General features: G+C 36.7%; 1 protein-coding gene across 1 annotated transcript in view; it reads left to right on the forward strand.

Annotated features, from left to right (window-relative positions):
• The window catches only part of LOC120112440 (E3 ubiquitin ligase PQT3-like), a 28,432-nt gene extending 27,212 nt beyond the window's left edge, over positions 1-1,220 (forward strand). The window contains exon 7 of the mRNA XM_039131884.1: positions 1,202-1,220. The gene's annotated coding sequence lies outside the window, so the exon portion shown is untranslated. The remainder of the gene's footprint in view (positions 1-1,201) is intronic.
• Positions 1,221-10,431: the final 9,211 nt, after the last annotated feature.

Raw genomic sequence — 10,431 nt, forward strand, 5'->3', positions numbered from 1 at the left:
TGAGTGATTTTAGTTATTCCTTAAGGGTAAGCTCGACCTGAACCCTACATGGTTCGCCTGTTGAACAAGTCCATTTCCAACATAGACAGGATTTTACAAGATATCTATCTCCTTGCTTAATTTCTTCTCCTCCATCTTTTGTTTAACCTAAGAACCTTAAATGAAGTCAAATAAGTAAACTAAGCTTAGCCAAATTATTTAAATGAGGGGAAGCTGCTTGCACCAACCTAGAATAGACCTGAACATTAGATTGATTACGAATCCGTCCAGAATCTCGCTAAACAATTTTAAGCAGCCAAATACTATTCCATTTAGCCCATATAAACACAGCCTCCATATGTTATGTTTTTAACCCAAAAGGAATTTTTTTCCTTAGAAAAAGACAGCCTCCATGCCAATAACAACCTCACCACTTTAACCTTAATTTTCGCTAATGATTCAGCTCTATCATATTTGTGCCCGAACCAATCCACAGGTCTAATCTGAGTTGAACTTATATCCTCCGAAACAGCATCAAAATATTCATCCATTCTGTAACCCTTTCTAGGCTTATTCTATGATATCTTGACTTCGAAGCACTCTCAAAAATCATCAAATATTACTCCTCTTTACCATTAGGTCTGCTTGCTGTAGGCCACAGAATAGCAAATCTTAGTTTCTTTAATTCCTAAAATCACACAATAGACTTTGTTATAGGCTTTCTGCATCACCCAGTAATGAAGTCACGGAATAGCAAACAAAAAGAATTGTAGTATATATCTGACCTGTGCATAAACATAGGGGTCTACAACACACCAATAAAAGTTATGTCCCTTCTTGCAATATCTTTCGAGGAATGGATGATAAAAAAGACTCGAGCAGCTTGAACTTTATCATGGTGGAGAAATTATCGGAAGTGAGCGTACTAGTAAATGGTGCATTTGCATGCTAATGGTAACATCAACTAGACATGATCACACAATTCACAACTTTGAAGATATGTGCAAGGTAGTGGAATGGGAAATCTATGTTCAGTTAATCATCCAGCGATGATGGAAACAACGTTTGAAGTTTTGTCTGCAACTTCGATATTAAAATCTACACTTTTAGCCAAAACTAAAACTGAATCTGGGGTCAGTTTTGAAGTTTTGATAGAAAATAACTTATGGAACCTAATTTTGAGCAAAAATGGCCACTTTTAATTTCTTCTTTGTTCATGTAGGTACTTTTGGATGATAAAGAGTAAGCCCCTAGAATGCAATATTTGCAAGATTGAACTCAAAACTTGTAGTTTTGAATCGCTTGTAAGCAGTCAGGTGTTTAGTTGCAAAACATTTGGTGGAAACATGAATTTTTCTAAAACAAAAATGTTATTGATTTAAATTTGACTCAAACTAGACAGAGTTTTGTAAACCTTATCTACATTTTGTCATGTATCACAAAAAGGCCAAAAATTCACAAATATGGATATATTTTTATAAAAGTTAAAAAATTTATAAATTGATGCCCACACACACATTTTGGGATAAGATTCTAAGTAGCATCTTATAATATTAAAATGGTATCTGATTTAATTTTCAAACTTTGTGCTACAACTTTAATTTTTTAAACATTTTACACTTTTATTTCTGATAAATCTTATATTTTAAAAGCCATGAATCCATTGAGACTATATATAATACCGAGAAATTCCAGACTATAAAATACAAAGAAAAATGTTAAGTAAATACTTGCTTTATTTTTCCTTATTTTTTCTATTTTTGTTGATTTTCTATAATCTTTTTGGCTAAAGCTCCAAAACTCAACCCAACACTGATGGATTGTACAATTTGCTTGGTATTCAATATGAAATATGATTCCATTCAAGATTGCAAAATTTTAACCTTGCCCAACAATTGCTATCAATTCCCAAAGAAGTCCATGCCTGCAAAATTCAATATGAAAAACAAGACGAACTTGAGCTTCGTGGCATCCTTAGACCCAGTGCTGCTTTTAAATTATTTCTATGACGACCACTTCTTTTCAAAACACGCTCAAAGGACTGCCCTGACAAACTTTTTAGCCCCTAAGACCTTCATTCACAGTATTAGGCTATTTAATTAAATGTCTAAAAGTATTCAAATTCAATATATAATGAACCAAACTTTCTCCATGGCTCCGTTCTATTCTACTTGTTTCTTCACTTTAGTTTTTTCTATTTCTCATTTCATTCTTGACCGCAAATATATATTGACTTTGTACTTAAGATCCAGTAAAAACAAGAACAAAAGAATAAGCCATTTAATAAGGATATAGATGAAGCAACTCAACTAACAGTATCCGTTATGCCCTGAACCCAGAGCGCGACAGATGCCGCAGCTGTATGGCGGACTGTACAGGCATTCAAAGCTACAGATTATATTAAAGCAATACTAAATCCTAAAAAATTATTTAAGCATTAATTTATTCAAATAGTTCTTACAATAGTTTCAAAATAACATGTGCTAACTAATAGCATAAATCAATTAAATACTCTAACTAGTCTACTAAAATGTCAATAACTGAAAGAATTTTCAGGAATGTAACGCACTTCCCAGGTCCGAAGCAATCATGCATCTAGATCTGAAAAAACAAAAATATAGTAATGAGCTACACTAGCCCAATAAGCAACATAATACCTCAGAATGGGACCAAAGCATGCTACATATTTAATTAAAACACAAAATAATGACTAGAAAATAAATCACAAATAAGTATATTTTTCTTGAAATTTATAAAGCATTTTCATAAATAGTCTATGGATATGTAACCTAGTGGCATGGGTTGCACAAAGTGCCAAATTCACTATTATTAACCACCGGAGGCAACGGTGTCTAAATACCACCATTCTAATCACTGATGATGTGGTGTCGAAACCAGTTTCTCACAATTTACAAGCCGATATATCTAATGAATAATCCCCATTGGCAGGGCTATAACAGATCATAGCCATGTTGAGAATATATATATATACAAAATAAATTTTTTATAATCTAATCAGTCACATTTTTTAGTTTCCATAATATATAATATAATTTTAAAATGATTATTAACATGTCTGGCCCATCTTACTAAGTACAAAACAAATATCAGAATTTAATCAACTAATTATTAGTTTTACCAAAAATTTTAAAAATACACTTTGAAGCATTAGGTTACTTATCTCTTTCCGCTTTACATCCTACTCCAGGCAAACATGTTAGATACACATGTTTAATATCATTAAAATATTATTAAGTTTAATATAATTTTTGAAGTCTGTTGACCCCCTAATGGATTTTGATGAATACAAAACACTAGAGTATAATTCCATTTATCTTAACAATTTAATTGAGGAATTCATGTGATTAATTGAGAATATTGTTAAGAAATGTCTAGGCAAGTTCCCATAATTTTTATGAATTTATTGAAGAATATTTTGAGTTAAAGAAAACAGATCAGGGACAGCCGAGACGTCTCCGGATAGTTTCAGAGACGTCTCTGGCACAAACAGGAAGAACTGGGACACTTGGAGACGTTCCCGGCACCTGCCGAGTCGTCCCCGCGCTAGCGGAGTCGACTCTCTCAGTAGCGGAGTCGACCCTCTCAGTGGCGGCAGAAAGGCAATTTTCAAGAGATATGCGCGAGACGTCCCCACTGTACGCGGAGTCGTCCCCGCAAGTAAAAAGGAGACTTCCCGAGTCGTCCCCAAGATAGCGGAGACGGCTCTCTCAGGGTTTTCCAGAGAATGGTTTTTTCGGTGATAAGGAAGCGGAGTCGACCCTGAGACAGCGGAGTCGTCCCCATGCATAAAGTGCAAACAAGCCGAGACGTCCCCTGAAGGAGCGGAGTCGACTCTCTCAGGGAATTCCAGAGGACATATTTTTCAGAGATAAAGAAGCGGAGTCGTCCCCAAAGCAGCGGAGTCGTCCCTATTCAAAAAGTACAAACAAGCCGAGACGTCCCCTTAAAGTGTCGAGTCGACCCCAAACAACGTAAAAAGTAAAATCTTGTAGCCGAGACGTCTCTCGTTGAAGCGGAGACGTCCCCGGAGCGCCTGGGACGCGACTGACAGCTTTTCAGGTTTGGTTTGAATTTCAAATCCTTTTTACTTTGTCTCTAACGGCTATATTTGCTTTTTTGGGCTATAAAAGGGACCTCTTAAGTGCTTCTCAACAACTCTTCACCAACCCAAAGCTAGATCATTCAAGAGAGAAGTAAGAAAGAAAAGTTCAAGGGAGTGAGGGCATTCAAGTGAAGAAATCAAGTGTTTTCAAGCTTCCCAAGTGATTTCAAGCTCAATCACTCTCGTGCGCTTGGGATTCAAAGCTCACACTCAATCCTACGCGCTCCACATCGGAAGAATCAATATCTCCCACGCTTCCAACGGCAAAAGGATTCTTCCGGGTTCTATTGTTCATAATTGCAATATTTGCTTTTTAGAGCTTTTCCTTTCTTTTGTAAACTCTTTCGTTGTGGTGCTTGTTCCAGTCAAGGGACTTGGAACAAGGGAAAGGCGTCCCTAGCCTAAGTGAAATTGGGGGTTTTAGAATTTGTTGTGAGCCCGGTGTAAAACAACGAGTTGGGTAGTAAACTCGCAAAACTACCGTACTGTAATCGTGGATTATAGTGAAAATTCTCAAAGGTGATTTGGGGAGTGGATGTAGGAGCAGTGGAAGCTCCGAACCACTATAAAACCTTGTGTTTGCGATTGACCTTTCTCATTCCTCCTTCTTTACTTTAGTGCATATATTCGTGTGTTTTATTTTTAATTAGTCAAAATTTTTTAAAACACCCAATTCACCCCCCTCTTGGGTGACCATCTCTGGGCAACAAGTGGTATCAGAGCTGGTGCTCTGTGTATTTCTTGAAAGACCTAACCGTCTTAGCCAAAGATCTAGATGGCAACACCCTTTAACAATGTCCCTGCCGAGGGGCAAGCAACCAATAGACCTCCACTCTTCAATGGGACAAATTATACCTATTGGAAGACTAGAATGAGAATCTTCATTCAAGCACAAGACTATGCCTTGTGGAGGGTTATAGTCAAGGGACCACAAGAACCATCACATGTGGTTAATGGCATTCGAGTTTCCAAACCTGAGGAGGATTGGGATGAGAATGATGATAGGATGGCTCAACTCAATTCTAGAGCCATGAACTCACTATTTTGTTATTTAGATGTAAATGAGTTCAATAGAGTCTCTACATGTAGTTCCGCTAAGGAAGTATGGGATAGGCTTAAAGTTACTCACGAGGGTACAAATCAAGTCAAAGAGTCCAAAGTGAACATTCTAGTTCACAAATATGAATTGTTTAAGATGGAACCTAATGAAACCATCACATGCATGTTTACACGTTTTACCGAAATTATTAATGGCCTAAAAAGCTTGGGCAAATCTTACACTAACCCCGAACTTGTGAGTAAAATTCTCAGGTCACTGCCAAAAGCATGGGAAGCAAAGGTCACGGCGATTGTAGAAGCCAAAGACCTCAACACTTTAGGGCTAGAACAACTCTTGGGCTCATTGATGACGCATGAGCTCACGATGAAGCAGCATGAAGAAGAGTTGCCAAAGAAAAAGACAATCGCACTCAAGGCTACCTCAAGTGTATGTGAAGAAGAGAGCAGTGAGAGTGAAGAAGAAAGTCAAGATGAGGACTTGGGTTTGATAGTAAGGAAGTTTAAAAAATTCATGAGAAGAAAGAAACCCTTCCCAAGAAAGAATTTGGAGGGAGAAATGATTGGGAAAAAGAAAAGGAAAAAGAAAGAGACCCAATCGTATGCTATGATTGCAAGAGACCGGGACACATTCGTTCCGAATGCCCTCAACAAAAGAAGTATTTTGGAAAGAAGAAGAAGAAGGCATTGAAGGCAACGTGGGATGATAGTGACACATCATCCTCCGAGGAAGAGAAGGAAGAGACCGCCAATCTATGCTTCATGGCGTTCGAAGACGACGAGGTATGTCAAAATCCAACCATAAATTTTACTTTAGAAGAATTATATGAGGCTTTTCAAGAACTTATGGGTGATTGTAGTATGTTAGGAGCAAAGAATAAAGAATTAAAAGCCTCCAATCAAAAACTAAAGGAAAATATTGAAAACTTGTTAATTGAAAAGGAGAGCATTAAAAATATTAACACTACTAACCTAGAAATCAAAAATTCAAAACTGAGCATTGAAAATGAAAAGGCAAAAACACTAATTAAGGAATTAAATCTAAAAGTAAAATCCCTACTCGATAATAATACCTCACTTGCACAAAATGTTGAATCTTTTAAAAAGGATAAGGAAGAACTAGTCAAAGAAAATTTGAATCTTAAAAATGACATACATAAATACAAACCAATTGTTGAAAAATTTACACAAAGCTCTGAAAAATTAAATCTTATTCTTTCAAATCAAAGAGCTGTTTTTAATAAAGCCGGATTAGGATATAAAACTAATGAGCAACAAAAGTATCTAAAGAATTTCTTTGTAAAAGCAAAAGACGTAAAAACTGAAAAACCAACATGCTTTCTTTGTGGAAAGAATGGACATAAAGCCTACTCTTGTATTCAAAGAAAAATTCAAACTAACAAGAATACATTTGTAAAAGCTAAAAGCATAACTAAAGTATGGGTGCCTAAGGGAACCAACTACACTAACCACGAAGGACCCAAGAAAACTTGGGTACCTAAGAGCTTCACATGATCATTTTGCAGGTATGCCTTGCAGCCGGAAATAAAAAGAGAATGTGGTATCTTGATAGTGGTTGCTCAAGGCATATGACCGGTGACAAGAGTCTCTTCGTCACCTTGGAATCAAGAGAAGGAGGAGTAGTCACATTTGGAGACAATGCTAAAGGCCGAATTATTGGTGTTGGTAAAATCTTCATATCACCCTCCTCATTTATTGACAATGTATTGTTAGTTAATGGACTAAAACATAATTTGTTAAGTATAAGTCAATTTTGTGACAAGGGCTTTAAAGTATCATTTGAATCATCACTATGCAACCATTTGACAATGAGATCATACTCACAGGACATAGGCATGGAAATGTTTACATGGTAGATCTTGATGATCTCACCATGAAGGATGGCCAATGTCTTGTAGCCATGAATCCCAAAGTCAATGAGACTAGTTGGTTATGGCATCGTAGGTTAGGGCATGCTAGCATGGATTTAATCTCAAAATTAATTACAAAGGATCTAGTCAAAGGACTACCAAAAATAGACTTTGAAAAGAATAAAATTTGTGCTGCATGTCAATTAGGAAAACAAACAAGAAGTTCTTTCAAGTCTAAGAACATAGTTTCAACATCAAAACCCTTAGAACTAATTCACATGGATTTGTTTGGACCCACTAGAACTGCTAGTCTAGGGGGTAAGAAATTTGGTCTTGTAATCGTTGATGATTTTTCACGTTTTACATGGGTTTCATTTCTTGCACACAAAGATGAGTCCTTTCCCGCTTTTATCAAGTTTCATAATAGGGTTTCAAATGAACTCAATCTTAAACTAAAAGCAATTAGGAGTGATCATGGTACCGAGTTTGAAAATCAATATTTTGAAAAATTTTGTGAAGAAAATGGTATCAATCACAACTTCTCGGCACCTAGGACACCCCAACAAAATGGGGTGGTAGAAAGGAAGAATCGCACACTAGCAGATATGGCTCGTACCATGTTGTCGAATCGGATCTACCAAAGTATTTTTGGGCTGAAGCAATAAATACTTCATGTTATATCTTAAATCGTGCTTTAGTTAGATCCATCTTAAAGAAAACACCTTATGAGTTGATAAAAAGTAAGAAACCTAATATAAGTTATTTTCATGTTTTCGGTTGTCGATGCTTTATTTTGAACAATGAAAAGGGCAATCTAAGTAAATTTAGTGCTAAATCAGATGAGGGGATCTTCTTAGGTTATTCCTCATCTAGTAGAGCATACAGGGTCTTCAACAAGAGAACTCTCGTTGTTGAAGAATCCATTCATGTTGTTTTTGATGAAACTAATGGAGATTCTTCTAGAAAAGAAGAAGATGGTGATGTAGGTATACTTGAAGACCAAATGAAGGAACTCTCCACTCAAGACAAACAACATGAGGATGAGATCAAAGAAGATACAAATCAGCGAGATGAAGAAGACCAACCTCCATCAAGAAATCAAGATCTTCCTAAAGAATGGAGGTATGCACATGGTCATCCAAAGGATCTAATCCTTGGTGATCCTTCACAAGGTATAAGAACTAGATCCTCCTTAAGAAACACTAGTAATTATCTTGCTTTCGTTTCGCAAATAGAGCCTAAATCACTAGAAGAAGCTGAAAAAGATGGTAATTGGATGAATGCTATGCAAGAGGAATTAAACCAATTCGAAAGAAATGAAGTTTGGACTCTAATGAAAAGACCCCCTAATGTTTCAATTATAGGCACCAAGTGGGTGTATAGAAATAAATTAGATGAAGATGGAATAGTAATAAGAAACAAAGCTAGGCTAGTGGCCAAAGGATATAATCAGGAGGAAGGAATAGATTTTGATGAAACTTTTGCTCCTGTTGCTAGGTTAGAGGCTATTAGACTGCTTTTAGCATATGCATGCTTCATGGATTTTAAACTCTATCAAATGGATGTAAAAAGTGCATTCTTAAATGGCTATATAATGGAGGAAGTTTATGTAGGACAACCTCCAGGTTTTGAAAATCACTTACATCCAGATTATGTGTATAAATTGCATAAAGCATTGTATGGACTTAAGCAAGCTCCTAGGGCATGGTATGAAAGATTAAGTAATTTCCTAATTGAGAACAAATTTAAGAGAGGAAATGTAGACAAAACCCTCTTTATTAAAAGAAAAGGAAATGACTTATTGCTTGTACAAATTTATGTGGATGATATAATTTTTGGTGCTACTAATGATAGTCTTTGTCAAAAGTTTGCCAAGCTTATGCAGGGAGAATTTGAAATGAGCATGATGGGTGAGCTCAACTTCTTCCTTGGGCTGCAAATAAAACAATCAGAGGAAGGCATCTTCATCAGTCAGACCAAGTATATCAAAGAAATGTTGGAGAAATTCAAGATGAAGGATGCAAAAGAAATCAGCACACCCATGGGCTCAAGTTGCAAGCTTGACAAAGATGAAAAAGGTAAAAGTATAGACTGCAAATTATACAGAGGTATGATAGGCTCTTTACTTTACCTTACTGCTAGTAGACCAGATATATTATTTAGTGTTTGTATGTGTGCTAGATACCAAGCATGTCCTAAGGAATCACACTTGCAAGCTGTTAAGAGAATTTTTAGATATCTAGTAGGGACATCTAATGTAGGCTTATGGTATTCTAAACAATCTGACATAAATTTAATTGCTTATTCCGATGCTGATTTTGCCGGGTGCAAACTCGACAGAAAAAGCACAAGTGGCACATGTCAATTCTTGGGTGCTAATTTGGTTTCTTGGTTTAGCAAGAAACAAAATTCAGTTGCATTGTCCACAGCTGAGGCTGAGTACATTGCAGCTGGAAGCTGTTGTGCCCAAGTTCTTTGGATTAAGCAACAACTTGAAGACTTCGGTATCAAAATGGATAATATACCAATTAAGTGTGATAATACAAGTGCAATCAATTTAACAAAAAATCCTGTTCAACACTCTAAGTCAAAGCATATAGAGATTAGGCATCATTTTATTAGGGATCATGTGCTGAAAAATGATGTGATGATTGAATATGTATGCACTGAAAATCAATTGGCTGATATCTTTACAAAGCCCCTTTGTAAAGATAGATTCAACTTCTTAAGGAATGCTTTGAGCTTGTATGATCCTAGCAAATGAATTGAACTTGTATTGCATTGTTTGCTGCGCAAACTAGTAATCAACCTCAAGGTAAACATAAGTGAAAACATGAATTCATGTAAGCTAAATGACGAACTGTTTGACTTTCCGGAGGATGGTTACCCTCCCTTGGACTCTTCATGGATATATTTTCAGAGCCTATTTCATAGGTATTCGAAATTTGGTCAAACATTCCTCATTTCAATATTAATAATTCAAAAATCATTATCAAATTATTATAGGATGTATCATTAAGGGGGAGGATCACAAACAAATTCACTCTAAGTTTATCAAAAGAGATCATGTTGATTAGGATGATTAAACAGAAATTGGGAGAAGATAGAATACAGTCTGAAATTTTTCAGTGCCGGAGACGTCTCTGGCAAATCGCAGAGACGTCCCCCCCAGGGGAGACGTCTCGCCTTAGTCGCGGAGACGTCTCGGAGACCGAATGAGGGCTTTTTAAATAGGTCGAAATCGCTCGAGCCGACCCGAGCTTCCTCCTTCATCCCCAACCAAAACGAAAAACCCTAGCCTCCATTTGCTCTCCACCTCAAACCCTAGCCTCCGTTTGCTCTACATCACAAACCCTAGCATCCATGGCACCAAAGAAGGCTAGGACGACCCGTGGAAGGCGA

The sequence above is a fragment of the Phoenix dactylifera genome, chromosome 11 (genome assembly GCF_009389715.1).
Source record: "Phoenix dactylifera cultivar Barhee BC4 chromosome 11, palm_55x_up_171113_PBpolish2nd_filt_p, whole genome shotgun sequence".
NCBI lineage: Eukaryota > Viridiplantae > Streptophyta > Magnoliopsida > Arecales > Arecaceae > Phoenix > Phoenix dactylifera.